A 14,275-nucleotide genomic window follows, 5' to 3' on the forward strand; every position below is an offset into this window, starting at 1 on the left:
AAAAAGAGTTTATCTAGAGGGAAAGATGAGACAGTCATCAAAATTGTACTTTCCTGTGGCTTGATGTTTATTAAGGAAGAGATTCTATTGACCTGGCATTGACTTGTTGCTTGATAACCAATGGCAGACACAGGGTTTTAACATCAATTACTGGGAATTTGTGCTCCACTGGTGCAAAAATTCTATAAAACAATCACCCAACAATGACATGGATTTTGCTAATCAAAATCTCAGACGCTTACTGTTCTTTGATGTGTTTGACACAGGGGACACAGAATTCATCTAAAAAGATGAGGAAGGCATCCCGGAGGCACAGAGAGGTACACCAATCTGAAATACTGTCCCTCCCCGCAAACCCTGCCATCTCACTTTCTGCTTATTAGTACCTCCTTCCCACTGCACAACCAAAAAAAAAAAAAAAAAGTCGAATTTAAGACGTGGAAAGCTCAGAACCACTACACTAAACCACACCGTGAGCAGTACTCCATACACACATTGGCTGAGGGACAGCTTCTGGTCCTGAAAAATGAATGAAACCTGGCGGCTGAATGGTCCTTGTTCTACAGGTGAACTGAACACTTCCAGACAGTTCCAACAGAAGATTCCTTTCCAACTGCCAGTTTTGTTGACAGGGAATAGCCGGCAGCTATTTAAAAAGAAGCATTCAACAAAATAAAATAGAATAAAAAAAAAAGAAAAAGAAAAAGAAGCATTCATCTCTCTGACAGCTAGTCAGTAATTCCCCTGGGGGGTCAGACTTTGCCCAGTTTGGCCTTAGGAAGATCGCCTGAGAAACGGTGGAGGAGGAATGTGTCCTGTTCTTACTGCATAAAACCCATACATAAATCCCTGACAGAGATTAGGAAGAAACATTCTCCCAAGGCACTGGAATGTCAGGATATACCTATTTCCTACTAGATGAATGAGCACTGTGAGTATTTACATGGTCTGCTGAGGGATCAAACGGGGGAGTACAGGATCACTGGGAGAAGTGGGCAGATACTAAGTAAAGGTAGATTTCTTCAGACTTGTAAGAAATGCTAAGTACATTATTTTAAGTTTAAAAGGTATATTAAGCATATTATATACTCATATTAATGTGCTTATATATTATACCTATTATAATATACTTGCATATACTAAGCATATAACATTATTATAGTATTATTTAAATAATTATGCTGTAATCATTTCTTAAAAAACTGCTTTCCTGGAATAAAGGATTCCATCTCCTTGCAGAGAAACCATCTTAGGGACAAAAGACAGAGGGTCTAGCTCTGTCCCTACATCGGTCCCGTTTTTGCCACTCGCATCTCCATGTTCACCTACAGTTCACCAAATACATGTTTGGCCAAATTAAGATTTATTTGATAATGGAGGGAAATAAGGAAATACTTGATGCCTCAGGACCTCAAAAGATCATACACTTAAAATCTGGATTTTAAGAAGCTTTAGTCTCATAAGTAACTTCAGACACAAAAAATAAAAGAAAAAACGTTTCCTCTTTTAATGAAGAAAAATATAAAGTCTGCAAAATATTAAAGTGACTCTACTTTTAGTCTCAACATAGAAGTGTTTCATTTAAAGCTATTAATAGTTTACTAACATGAACCAGTAAGTGAAGAAAAGGAGGAAAATAAAATGGAAACTTTCCGGGCTAGAATGAGCTCTTCTTAATTTCCATTTAATATTTGGGTAGGAACAATTCTTAGAAATGATCACAAACACAATAATTACTGGCTTAATCCTAAATAGATTTGCAGTCATTTCTTTGCATGTTATTTTTGGCATGCTGGCTGTGGTGGTGGCCTGCCATAATGTTGATATAACTGGTTTCTCAGAAAACAAGATTTGTGACAATTTGCTCCATTCTGCTCCAGAGACAATCTGAGGCTTTCAAAAGGGGCTAAAAATGCACACAAATCTTCCCCCTCACAGCTGCTTCTTGTTTAACATTGTCAAATTTTCTTAATTAAAATTTCATATTTTATGCTTGGCTTTTTTTTTCCTTCCCCTTAAAGCTCAAATGCTACTCTGCCCCTTTAGGAGGCTGCAAAAAAGCCAGATAACGGCCCTGTTTTATCGGAAGAGCTCATTTTCATCTGTATTAAATTTTATTCAGTCTGAACCCCAACAGGCTCGATTTAGCTTTGAGGGTGAGCAGAGCATATAATTCACCCCAAATCATAATTTTGGTGAACTATCATGGTCACTCCCTGAACCATCGTTATAAAAGTCTCTGGTCCCCTGGCTTTCGATGCCAGCTGTGTGCCTAGAACTCCTAATTTATTATCTCAACCCAAACCCCTCTCCTAAATTCCACAGTCCCTTAACCAACTGCCCCCTTGATATCAGAATGCCTAATCGATACCCCAAATTCATTCTGTCCAAAACTGATTTCTGAGTATCCCCCCAAATCTCCTTCCTCTGTCACTTTCCCCATCTCAGATGGTTGAGGCAACTACATCCTTCCAGTCGACCAAGCCCAAACCCAAAACATCACACTCTGGTCTGAGCCACCATCACCTTTTTTTTTTTTAATTTTTTATTTAAATTCAATTTAGTTAACATATACTATATTATGAGTTTCAGGGGTAGAATTTAGTGATTCATCAGCTGCATACAACACCCAGTGCTCATTCTATCAAGTGCCCTCCTTAATGCCCATCACCCAGCCACCCCATCCCCCACCCATCTCCCCTCCAGCAACCCTCAGTTTGTTTCCTTTAATTAAGAGTCTCTCATGGTTTGCCTCCCTCTCAGTTTTCATCTTATTTTATTTTTCCTCCCCTTCCCCTATGTTCATCAGTTTTGTTTCTTAAATTCCCCATGAGTGAAATCATATGATATTTGTCTTTCTCTAACTTATTTTGCTTAGCATAATACCCTCTAATTCCATCCATGTCACTGCAAATGACAAGATCTCATTTCTTTTTGATGGCTGAGTAATATTCCATTATATATATACACCACATCTTCTTCATCCATTCATCTGTCAATGGACATCTGGGCTCTTTCCATAGCTTGGCTATTGTGGACATTGTTGCTATAAACATTGGGGTGCATGTGCCCCTTCGAATCACTATGTTTGTATCCTTTGCATAAATACCTAGTAGTGCAATTGCTGGCTCGTAGAGCAGTTCTATTTTTAACTTTTGGAGGAAACTCCATACTGTTTTCTAGAGTGACTGCACCAGTTTGCATTCCCACCAACATTGCAAAGGGGTTCCCCTTTCTCCACATCCTCGCCAACATTTGTTGTTTCCTGACTTGTTAATTTTAGCCATTCTAACTGCTGTGAGGTGGTATCTCATTGAGGTTTTGATTTGTATTTCCCTGATGCCATGTAATGGTGAGTACTTTTTCATGTGTCTGTTAGTCATTTGTATGTCTCCTTTGGAGAAATGTCTGTTCATGTCTTCTGCCCATTTCTTGACTGGATTTTTTGGTTTGGGGGTGTTGAGTTTGATAAGTTCTTTATAGATTTCGGATACTAACCCTTTATCTGATATATCATTTGCGAATATCTTCTCCCATTCTGTAGGCTGCCTTTAGTTTTGTTGATTGTTTCCTTCGCTGTGCAAAAGCTTTTTATCCTGATGAAGTACCAAAAATTCATTTTTGCTCATTTCCCTTGTCTTTGCAAGAAGTTGCTGTGGCTGAGCCACCATTACCTCTTGTCTGCATCACTGCAATCCCCCCCACCAAGTCTCTCTGCTTCTGCCCTTATCCACCTCACCCTATTCTCAAAGTGGCAGCCAGAGTAATCTTTTCAAGTCATAAGTCAGCTCACAGCACTCCTTTGCCAAAAACTCTACAGCGGCCCCTCATTTCAGTCAGGATAAAAGCCAAAGTTCTTTAAATGGCCCCATTACCTCATGAAGGTAACTTATAAACCTACCAGTGGGAGACAATTCTCCATGGGTCTCTTGCTTTTCTGCACATCTTTCAAGAAGAAACACTTTGTTCCAGACAATCTTTTCAAAAATCTGTGGCTAGCAAGCAGCTTTGGAAAAATACAGCATCTCCTTCCAGAGCTGAGAGCAGTTTGCTTGCTATCCAGTGTGACAAAGATCATAACTCCCTCCATGCAAAGGGTTGGCAGGTTTGCTTGCAGACCATTATGAGAGACTCCGGTACGTCACATCCACCTGGGGGCTGCACATTGCCTCCCTGGGACTCTGAGGAAGGGGAACTGATGGAAATATGCTGCTGTCATGCTTCTTGCTGTGCCACGAATAATAAGGGTTTTGGTCTCTGACTCAGGAGTCTTATGCCTTCTGCCAGAATCCACAAAACTGTGTAGGCTAAATTTGTTAGCTTGCAAGTAGAGGAAAATCTCAGCCCCTCCGTCCCAGACACCCATCCAACCCATCTCTTACTATCATCCCCTCACTCACTTCAGCTCAGCCACATGGTCTGCTCCCTCTTCTTTGATTGCATTTGACACACTCCTTTCTTAAGGCCTTTCCACTGGCTTTTGTTTTCTGCCTGAAATACCCTTTCCCCAGATATCTAGTTGGCTCCTTCCTCTTTGCCAAGTCTTTGCTCTAATTTCACCTTCTCGATGGGGCCGGCTCTAACCATCTCATTTAAAATTGCACCTGACCCTCCTTCCTTCCTCAACATTCTCAGTTCTCTTTACTTGGCTCTATTTTTTCTTTGCTTCCCTGCACATATCACCTTCTACATACTATATAGAGGGTCAGCGAATATTTTCTTGAAGGCCAAATAATAAATATTTTAAGTCTGTGGGCCTAAAGTTCTCTCTTGCAGCTACAGATGGCCCCCAACTTACGAAAGTTCGATTTGCAATTTTTTTAGTTTACAATGGTACAAAAGCAATGAGTCTTCAGTATAAACTGTACTTGGAATTTTAAATTTTGATCTCTTCCCAGGCTAGCGATAATGCAGTATGAGACTCTCTTGTGATGCTGGGCAGTGACAGTGAGCCGCAGCTCCAGTCAGCCACGTGACCATGAGGGTCAACAACTGAGAACTCACAACCGTTTGGTACCTATACAGCCATTCTGCTTTCTGCTTTCAGTATGCATTACATAAGATGTTCAATACTTCATTATAAAACGGGTTTTGTGTTAGAAGATTTTGTCCAACTGTAGGCTAATGCAAGTGTTCCTAGCATGTGTAAGGTGGGCTAGGCTAAGCTATGATGTTTGGCAGGTTAGGTGAATTAAATGCATTTTTTACTTAGGGTATTTTCCACTTACACTGGGTTTACTAGGTGTCATCCCATTGTAAGTCAAGGAAGATCCCTAGTGAAGTCTGCCACTGTCGTGGCAAAGCAGCCATGGGTAATACATACATGAACGGGCGTGGCCATGTCCTAGTAACACTTTATTTACAAAATAGACAGCTGGCCTTAGGCATTAAATTGTCAATCCCCGTGTTATGTAACTTAGTTATCACATTTACTGTTTGTTTGCCTCATCGCACTAGAATATAATCTCCATGAAGGCAGAAATCTGTCTTACTAATGTTTCCCAAGTGCCTGGAACAGTGACTAAAGGGAATAGCAGGAACTCAATAAATTACTGGCCAAACAAAAGTACAATCAGGGAACACATACTTGTAGATCAATTTTCAAACAATCTAAACCGGAATTAGATTCAAACTCACAGACAATATTTGAGATAGACAAAGTCAAGTAAGTCTAACTCCATAATGATCCCTTCCCTTTAACTATCCCATTCATCACTCAATGGGGATAAACTTTCAGCAGCCTCGTTTGTTCCAAATGAGCCTGTTCCCCTGGTCACAGTTATTTGAGGGGAGGGTCAGAACCTCTCCCAAGCTAGACCAATAACCCTCCTTCTCCCCGCAAGGACTTGGAACTTACACCGAAAAAGGGAGTCATCTCGTGTAGCTGGAAATGTAACATGTAAATTTAAAACTAAGGACATGTGTGGTAGAAATGTACTTCCTTGTCCCCTTGAAGCTGAGCGTAACCACATGACATGCTTAGGACAATGAAACATGAACGGAAATGATGCAGGTGAAAGATGTGGGTGAAAGCTATAAAGGCCAGTGTGCTTTTTAACAAATGGTTATGGGATCGTTGGATGCTCACACACAAAAGAATGAAGGTGAACCTCGACTTCACATCATACACAAAAATCAACTCAAAATGGATCAAAGACCTAAATGTAACAGCTCCAATTGTAAAACACTTAGAAGAAAACATAGGAGTAAGTCTGTGTGACCTTGAATTAGGCAATGGTTTCTTAGATAGGATATCAAAATCACAAGCAGCCAAAAAAAAAAAAAAAAAAGATAAACCGCACCTCAGATGTGTGTAAGACACTCAAAAAAATGAAAAGACAATTCCTAGAATGGGAGAAAATACTGCAAATCATATACAGGAAGACCTTGCAGATTTAGAGATTCAGTTCCAGACCACTGCAATAAGGCAAGTCAATATTTTTTTTTGGTTCCCAAGGCATATAAAAGTTACATTTACACTGTACCATCGTCTATTTATTTTTTTTTTTAAAGATTTTATTTATTCGACAGAGATAGAGACAGCCAACGAGAGAGGGAACACAAGCAGGGGGAGTGGGAGAGGAAGAAGCAGGCTCACAGCGGAGGAGCCCGATGTGGGGCTCGATCCCATAACGCAGGGATCACGCCCTGAGCCGAAGGCAGACGCTTAACCGCTGTGCCACCCAGGCGCCCCCCATCGTCTATTTAAAGTGTGCAATAGCATTATGTCTAAAAAAGCAATGTACATACCTTAATTAAAAACTACTTGATTGCTGAAAAATGTTAGCCATCCTCTGAGATTCAGAGTCATAATTTTTGCGGGTGGAGGTCTTGCCTCGATACTGATGCCGGCTGACTGATCGGAGTGGTGGCTGCTGACGGTTGGGGTGGCTGTGGCAACTTCTTCAAATAAGACAACGATGAAGTTTGCCTCATGGATTGACTCTTCCTTTCATGAACAATTTCTCTGTAGCATGCGATGCTGTTTTTTTTTAAGGTTTTATTCTTTATTTGACAGAGAGAAAGCATGAGCACACAAGCAGGGGGAGCAGCAGGCAGAGAGAGAGGGAGAAGAAGGCTTCTCACTGAGCAGGAAGCCTGACATGGGGCTCAATCCCAGGACCTGAGCCAAAGGAGATGCTTAACCGACTGAGCCACCCAGATGCCCCGCAACACTGTTTGATAGCATTTTAGTCATAGTAGAACTTCTTTCAAAAATTGGACAATCCTCTCAAACCTTGCTGCTGCCTCACCAAGTTTACGCAATATTCTAAGTCCTTTCTTGTCATTTTAACAATCTTCACAACATCTTCACCAGAAATAGATTCCATCTCAAGAAAACAGTTTCTTTGCTCATCCATAGGAAGCAACTCCTCAGTCACTAAAATTTTGTCATAAGGGGCACTTGGATGTGTCAGTCGGTTAAGCCTCTGACTCTTAATTTCAGCTCAGGTCATGATCTCAGGGTAGTAAAATTGAGCCTTGCATCAGGCTCATGTGCTGGGCATGGAGCCTGCTTAAGATTCTCTTTCTCCCTCTGCCCCTCCACTGCCCCCATCTCTCTCCCTTTAAAAAAAAAAATATGAAATTGCATCAATTCGATCACATCTTCAGGCCCTACTTCGAATTATTCGCATTCCCTTTCTCTTTGTACCGTATCTTCTAGTTAACTCCCTCCTCTGAAACCTTGAGCACCTCGAAGTCATCCATGAGAGTCGGAATCCACTTCTTCCAAACTCTTGTTCACGTTGATATTTTGATCTCTTTCCATGAATCATGAGTGCTCTTAATGGCATTTAAAATCGTGACTTCTTCCTAGGTTTTCAATTTACTTTCCCAGATCCATCAGAGGAATCACTATCTATGGCACCTATAGCCTTTTTACAAAATGTATCTCTTAAATAGTAAGATTTGAAAGTCAAAATGATTTCTTGATCTATAGACTGCAGAGTGGATGCTGTATTAGCAGACATGAAAACATTAATCTCATTGTACCTCTCCATCAGAGCTCTTGGGTGACCAGATGTATTGTTAATGAGCAGTCATACTTTGAAAGGAATCTTTTTTTCTGAGCAGCAGGTCTCAACAGTGGGCTGACAATATTCAGTAAACCATGTCGTGAACACATGTGCTGCCATCCAGACTTTGTTGTTCCATTTACAGAGCACAGGCAGAGTAGATTCAGCATAATGCTTAAGGGCCTTAGGGTTTTCTGAATGGTAAATGAGCATTGGTTTCAATGTAAAGTCATCAGCAGCATTAGCCCCTATTAAGAGGGTCAGCCTGTCCTTTGAAACTTTAAAGCCAGGCATCGACTTCTCCTCTCCAGCTATGAAAGTCCTACATGGCATCTTCTTCCAACAGAAGGCTGTTTGGTCTACACTGAAATCTATTGCTTAGTGGAGCCACCTTCATGAATGATCTTAGCCAGACCTTCTGGAGAACTTGCTGCTTCATTTTGAACTTTTATGTCATGGAGACGGCTTCTTTCCTTCAACCTCATGACCTCATGAACCAACCTCTGCCAGCTTCCAACTTTCCTTCTGCAGCTCCCTCACCTCTCTCAGCCTTCACAGAATTGAAGAGAGTTAAGGCCTTGCTCTGGATTAGGCTCTGGTGGAAGGGAATGTCGTGCCTGCCTTGATCTTCTATCCAGACCACTGAAACCTTCTCCATCTCAGCAGTAGGGCTGTTTCATTCTATCATTTGTGTGTTCACCAGAGTAGCACTTTTAATTTCCTTCAAGAACTTCTCCTTTGCATTCACAACTTGGCTGTTTGGCAGAAGAGGCCTAGCTTCTAGCTTGTCTTGGCTTTTGATATGCCTCCCTCACTAAGCTTAATTGTTTCTAGCTTTTGATTTAAAGTGAGAGATGTGTGACTCTCCCTTTGACTTGAACACTTAGAGGCCACTGTAGGGTTATTAATTGGCTTCATTTCAGCATCATTGTGTATCAGGTAATAGGGAGGCCTGAGGAGAGGGAAAGAGATGGGGAACAGCCAGTGGGTGGAGCAGTCAGAGCGCACACAACATTTATTAAGTTTGTTATCTTATACGGGTGGGATTGTGACACCCCAAAACAATTACCATAGTAACAATAAAGATTACTGATTATAGATCACCATGACAAACAAAATAACGGAAAAGTTTGAAATATTGAGAGTGCTACCAAAATGTGACACAAAGACACAAAGAGAGCAAATAGTGATGGAAAAATGGTGCCAAGAGACTTATCCAATGCAGGGTTGCCACAAACCTTCAATTAGTAAAAAACATAGTACCTGAGAAGTGCAATAAAGTGAAGCACAACAAAACAAGGTATGCCTGTATTGGACAAAGGTCTAGTATCCAGGATAAATGAAGAACTCTTACCACTAAACAATACAGAGACAACAAAATTTTAAAACGAGTAAAGAATTGGGGCGCCTGGGTGGCTCAGTCGGTTAAGCGTCCAACTCTTGCTTTCAGCTCAGATCACGATCTCAGCGTCACGAGATTGTGCCCCCACGGAGTCTGCTTAAGATTCTCTCTCCCTCGGGACGCCTGGGTGGCTTAGTTGGTTAAGCATCTGCCTTTGGCTCAGGTCATGATCCCAGGGTCCTGGGATCAAGTCCCGCATCGGGCTCCTTGCTCAGCAGAAGCCTGCTTCTCCCTGTGTCTGCCATTCCCCCTGTTTGTGCTTTCTCTCTCTCTCTGTCAAATAAATAAATAAAATCTTTAAAAAAAAAATTCTCTCTCCCTCTGCCCCTTCCCCCACTCACATGCACTCTCTCTTTCTAAAATAAATAAAATCTTTAAAAAAATGAGTGAAGAATTTGAATGGATATTTCTCTCCAATGAAGATATATAAATAGCCAATAAACATATGAAAGAATGCCCAAAATTATTAGACATTAGAGAAATGCAAATCAAAGTTGTGATGTGATACCACTAGGATCGCTATAATCAAAAATCAATTAAGGAATTAGTGAAGATGTAAAGAACTGGAAGCCTCATATGCTGATTGTGGGAATGTAGTAGCAGTATGGCTACTTTGGAAATAGTTTGGCAATTCCTCAAAAAGTTTAACGTACAGGGGCACCTGCGTGACTCAGCTGGTTAAGCATCTGTCTTCAGCTCAGGTTATGATCTCCAGGTCCTGAGATCAAGCCATGCATCTGGCTCCCTACTCAGCAGTGTGTCTGCTTCTCTCTCTCCCTGTGCCCCTCCCTCCCCTCTCGTGCTCTCTCTCTCTCAAATAAATAAAATCTAAAAAAAAAAAAAAAAAAAAGTTAGATGTACAATTACATATGACCCAGCAATTCCACTTCTAGGTACATACCTTAGAAAATTGAAACCATATGTATGCACAAAAACTCATACATGAATGTTCATAGCAGCATTATTCATAATAGCCTAAAAGTGGAAATATCCTAAATGTCCCTCAGCTGGTAAACAAAGACAATATGGAAAAGTGATACAATAGAATGTTGTTCAGAAATAAAAAGGAATCAAGTACTGATACATGCTATATCATGGATGGAACTTGAAAACATTATGCTAAATAAAAGAAGCCAGACACAAAAGGCCATTTATTTATATGACTCCATTCATATGAAATATCCAGAACAGGCAAATCCACACAGACAGAAACTAGATTAGTGGTTGCTAGAGGATGGGAGGAAAAGGGAATCAGAGTGGACCACTAACAGGTACAGGGCTTCTTTCAGAGTGATGAAAATGTTCTGGATGGAAATATTCCGGACTTGACAGTGCTGATGGTTGTATGACATAGTAACTACACTAAAAAATACACTGAATTGTATACACTTAATTTTGTGCTTTAAAATAGTAAATTTTGTTATGTGAATTATATCTCAATTTTAAAAAATATTCATCAAAACCCCAACAGATACCACTTCACACATACCAGACAGTTAAAATAAAGACTAGCACCATAGAGCATTTGAGGATATGGAAATGGGAGCCTGCCTACATTGCTGGTGGGAATGCAAAATGGTACTGCCCATTTGGAAGATAGGAAATTTTCAACAAAGTTAAACATATACTTCAAGAATTCCACTCCTGGGTATCTACCCAACAGAAATGAAAACATATGTCCACACAAAGACATGTATGTGAATGTTCAACTGGTGAATGGATAACCAATATAGGGTATATTCATACAACGGAATACAATTCAACAATAAAAATGAAGTACAATTATATTCAACAACATGGATGAATGTCCAAAACATTACATTAAGGGGAAGAAGCCAGAAACCACAGACTATATATAGGATGATTCCACTTACATAAATTTTATTTAAAAGCAAGACTATAGAGACAAAAGGTCAGTGTTTGTCCAGGGCCAGGGAATCCAGAGTGGAGACTGACGGCAAAGAGGCAAGAGGAAACTTTCTGAGGTGAAGGCAGTGTTCCAAAGCTCAGCCGTGATCATGGCTGCACAAAAGTATACATTCCCTAAATCTAGACTTGTATACTTAAAAGGAGTAACCTTGACAGTATTTAAAGTATATCTCAATAAAGGCATTTAAAACAAACCAAAAAAAGCCAGATTCCTTTTCCTTTGCCACAGTGACAAGCATCATTCCGGATGGTGGAGGTTCCAATGGCCTCCACAACGTGGAACAGGGTGCTCTATTGACCTGACACGCGCATATAGCAAGAGCAAGAAATAAAGTATTGTTATTTTAAGCTGCTGAGATAGGGGGTTATTACTAAAGCATAGCCTAGCCCATTCGGATTAATACAGAAATTGATTCCAGAGGTGGTATTGACTCAAGTCAATATTAAGTTTAGTCACTTAAGTCAAGGGAGGTTGGACATGGGAATGAAAAGTGGCACCTTAGAAATACTGTGGTGTGGTTATCTGGTATATGACGCTGAATCAAATAGACAAAAAAAAGACTAAATTTTTTGGAGAACTGTGCTGCCAAAGAACCACCTGCCCTGAAAGAGATGAGACTTTGTGACTTAAAATGATCCCTTGGCCTCATCACGAGGCAGGAAATGTTCTGAGAAAGTTGCTCACTTCCTCAGGAGGGCAATTTCCCTGATAACCACTTGAGATGTGGCCTAAGACATAATGGAAAAATAAAGACTCTTTCGGGAGGTGAAGCCGGATGCTACAGAGAACAATGGACAAGGGTGATAGTGCCAGGAAATGTGATCAAGGTCTAATCAAGAAGCATTCTCCATTCCCACGGTCAGGAGGCTCAAAATATGGGATTTTAAAACTGTAATAGACCAATCTTTGCTATGTGTTTGCCATGCTTCACTTTTCCATTCGGGGTGGGAGTTTTTATTGGGGTTATCCTGCCCCTGCTCAACTACTATGTAAGTTGTGTGTAGAGGGCAAGTAACATTTCAGTTCATGGTCACCAGATCAATGGGAGCCACATTTGGACTTGAAATAGACTACAGTGTATTTCATGGAGATGCCATGACTGGATGGGATTTGGGGAGTATCTCCCTCCAGGCTGAAGTGAGTATATTTTGTGTGAAGGAAGGAAGGAGAATAAGCCAAACATCTAGATTACGGCAGTCATAAGTGCTGTTCACCAACATTTCTGGTACTTCTTCCAGGCACATCATAGCATTGTGTTTCCTGACCAGCAGAAGGTGCTAAAACTCTGGGATTTGCTTTGAATATGAACTATGTCACTTCCGGGTAGAAGCTTTAAGAGCCATTTCATGTATACCGTGCTCTCTTTCCCTCTCCTGGCAGAGTGAAGACTCCAGCAGCCCAGGGCCCTGTATGAGGACAATGTGGAGTGGATCCCTCACTGGCCTGAAACAGAGAAGGGGCATGACAGAAACACATGGCTGTGTTGTGGTCATCTTCTTGCCATGACGTAGCCTAGGAACCAGGAGCAGAGGCTCATCTGCTGGGAAGGAAGCAGATGCACAGGAGACAGAGTAAAAATGGTCTCTTCAGCTTTTTTAATCTGAATTCAAATGCTTCCTGAGGATCTCTCACATTCCTGTCCCTGAGTTCCACAAGACGCCCTTTACCCACTTAACAGATGCTTCCTCGAGTTTTTGTTTTTAAACTAGCTCAAGTTGATTTTATTCCCATCCAAAGAGTTATAACTAATGCATCCCCAAATTTATCGAGCCCCTTATGCCAAAGAACAACAACAAAAAAGACAAATGTGAAAGCTTGGGACACACTGTGAGAACCATTGTGGATGCAGCACAAATGGGAATGTAGCAGAGACAAGCCAACTGTTGGCCATACCCATTTCCTCTTTTTCCCTGAGCCCACAGACTACATTTCTCTGCCTCTTTCATCATTAGGTGAAGTGAGATGACTGAGCTCTAGCCAATGGAATATGAACAGATGATATGCATTACCTCCTTCACATAACCCTCCATGCTTTTTCCCTTTTGCAGCTTGATGCAAAAGGACAGAGTGACCTTAGCAGCCATGCACTGAAGACAGAAGAGCCACAAGAAAAAGAACATGGGTTGGGTTACTGAATCACAACATGAAAAGTCACGCACTGGCAGGAACAACCTGCTTTGTGACAGATGTTAGCTTACCCTAACTCATCCAAGGGAGTAGAAGAAAGCATTTTATGCTAGGTCACCTGTTGGTGATTCTTATATACCTCGTTTGATCTTCCCTGAAGCTGAATAAGGTGGTGAAATTGTCCCCATTCTACAGAGGGGTTAGGCAAAGTTCAGAGAAGTGAAGTTGTTGGGGAAGAGGATCACATGGCACTACCCAGCCAAGTCCAGCTTCAAACACAGACCTTCTGATTCCCAGAGGCCAATTTTTTCCCACTGTTAAACTGAATGCTAAAGATTCCTCCTTAAATTGAACATATCAGCATCTAATCTAAATCTCTAAACTATGAAATCAATTATAAAAAGATGAAAGACAAGGTAATCCTCCCTCAAGGTAACTGTGCCATCCCATTTATCTCTTCATGCCTACTGCTCAGTCAAGAACATGGCAGAAAGAGAGACTTTCCCATTTGTCTGAAAAGGTTTTAGAAAGTCTTACCAAGAAACAAAAAGTTAAGTGTACATCACACTACAATTGGAGACCAGCATAACAGATGTTGTGTTGGTGCAGACCAACCACAATAAGACTAATTTCATCAAGTGGAATTTACTTAAATAACAATATAACAATTCAATTGCATGTTGTAGGTAAACGAGTTTTAGCAATACAAGAATACCGAATTCTGGGAATACCTGGCAACTTACACATACAGCTAATAATGCAGGGTACTCTGTAATACTGAAGAATGAAAAATAAAGC

This window comes from Ailuropoda melanoleuca, chromosome 7 (assembly GCF_002007445.2).
Source record: "Ailuropoda melanoleuca isolate Jingjing chromosome 7, ASM200744v2, whole genome shotgun sequence".
NCBI classification, from domain to species: Eukaryota; Metazoa; Chordata; class Mammalia; order Carnivora; family Ursidae; genus Ailuropoda; species Ailuropoda melanoleuca.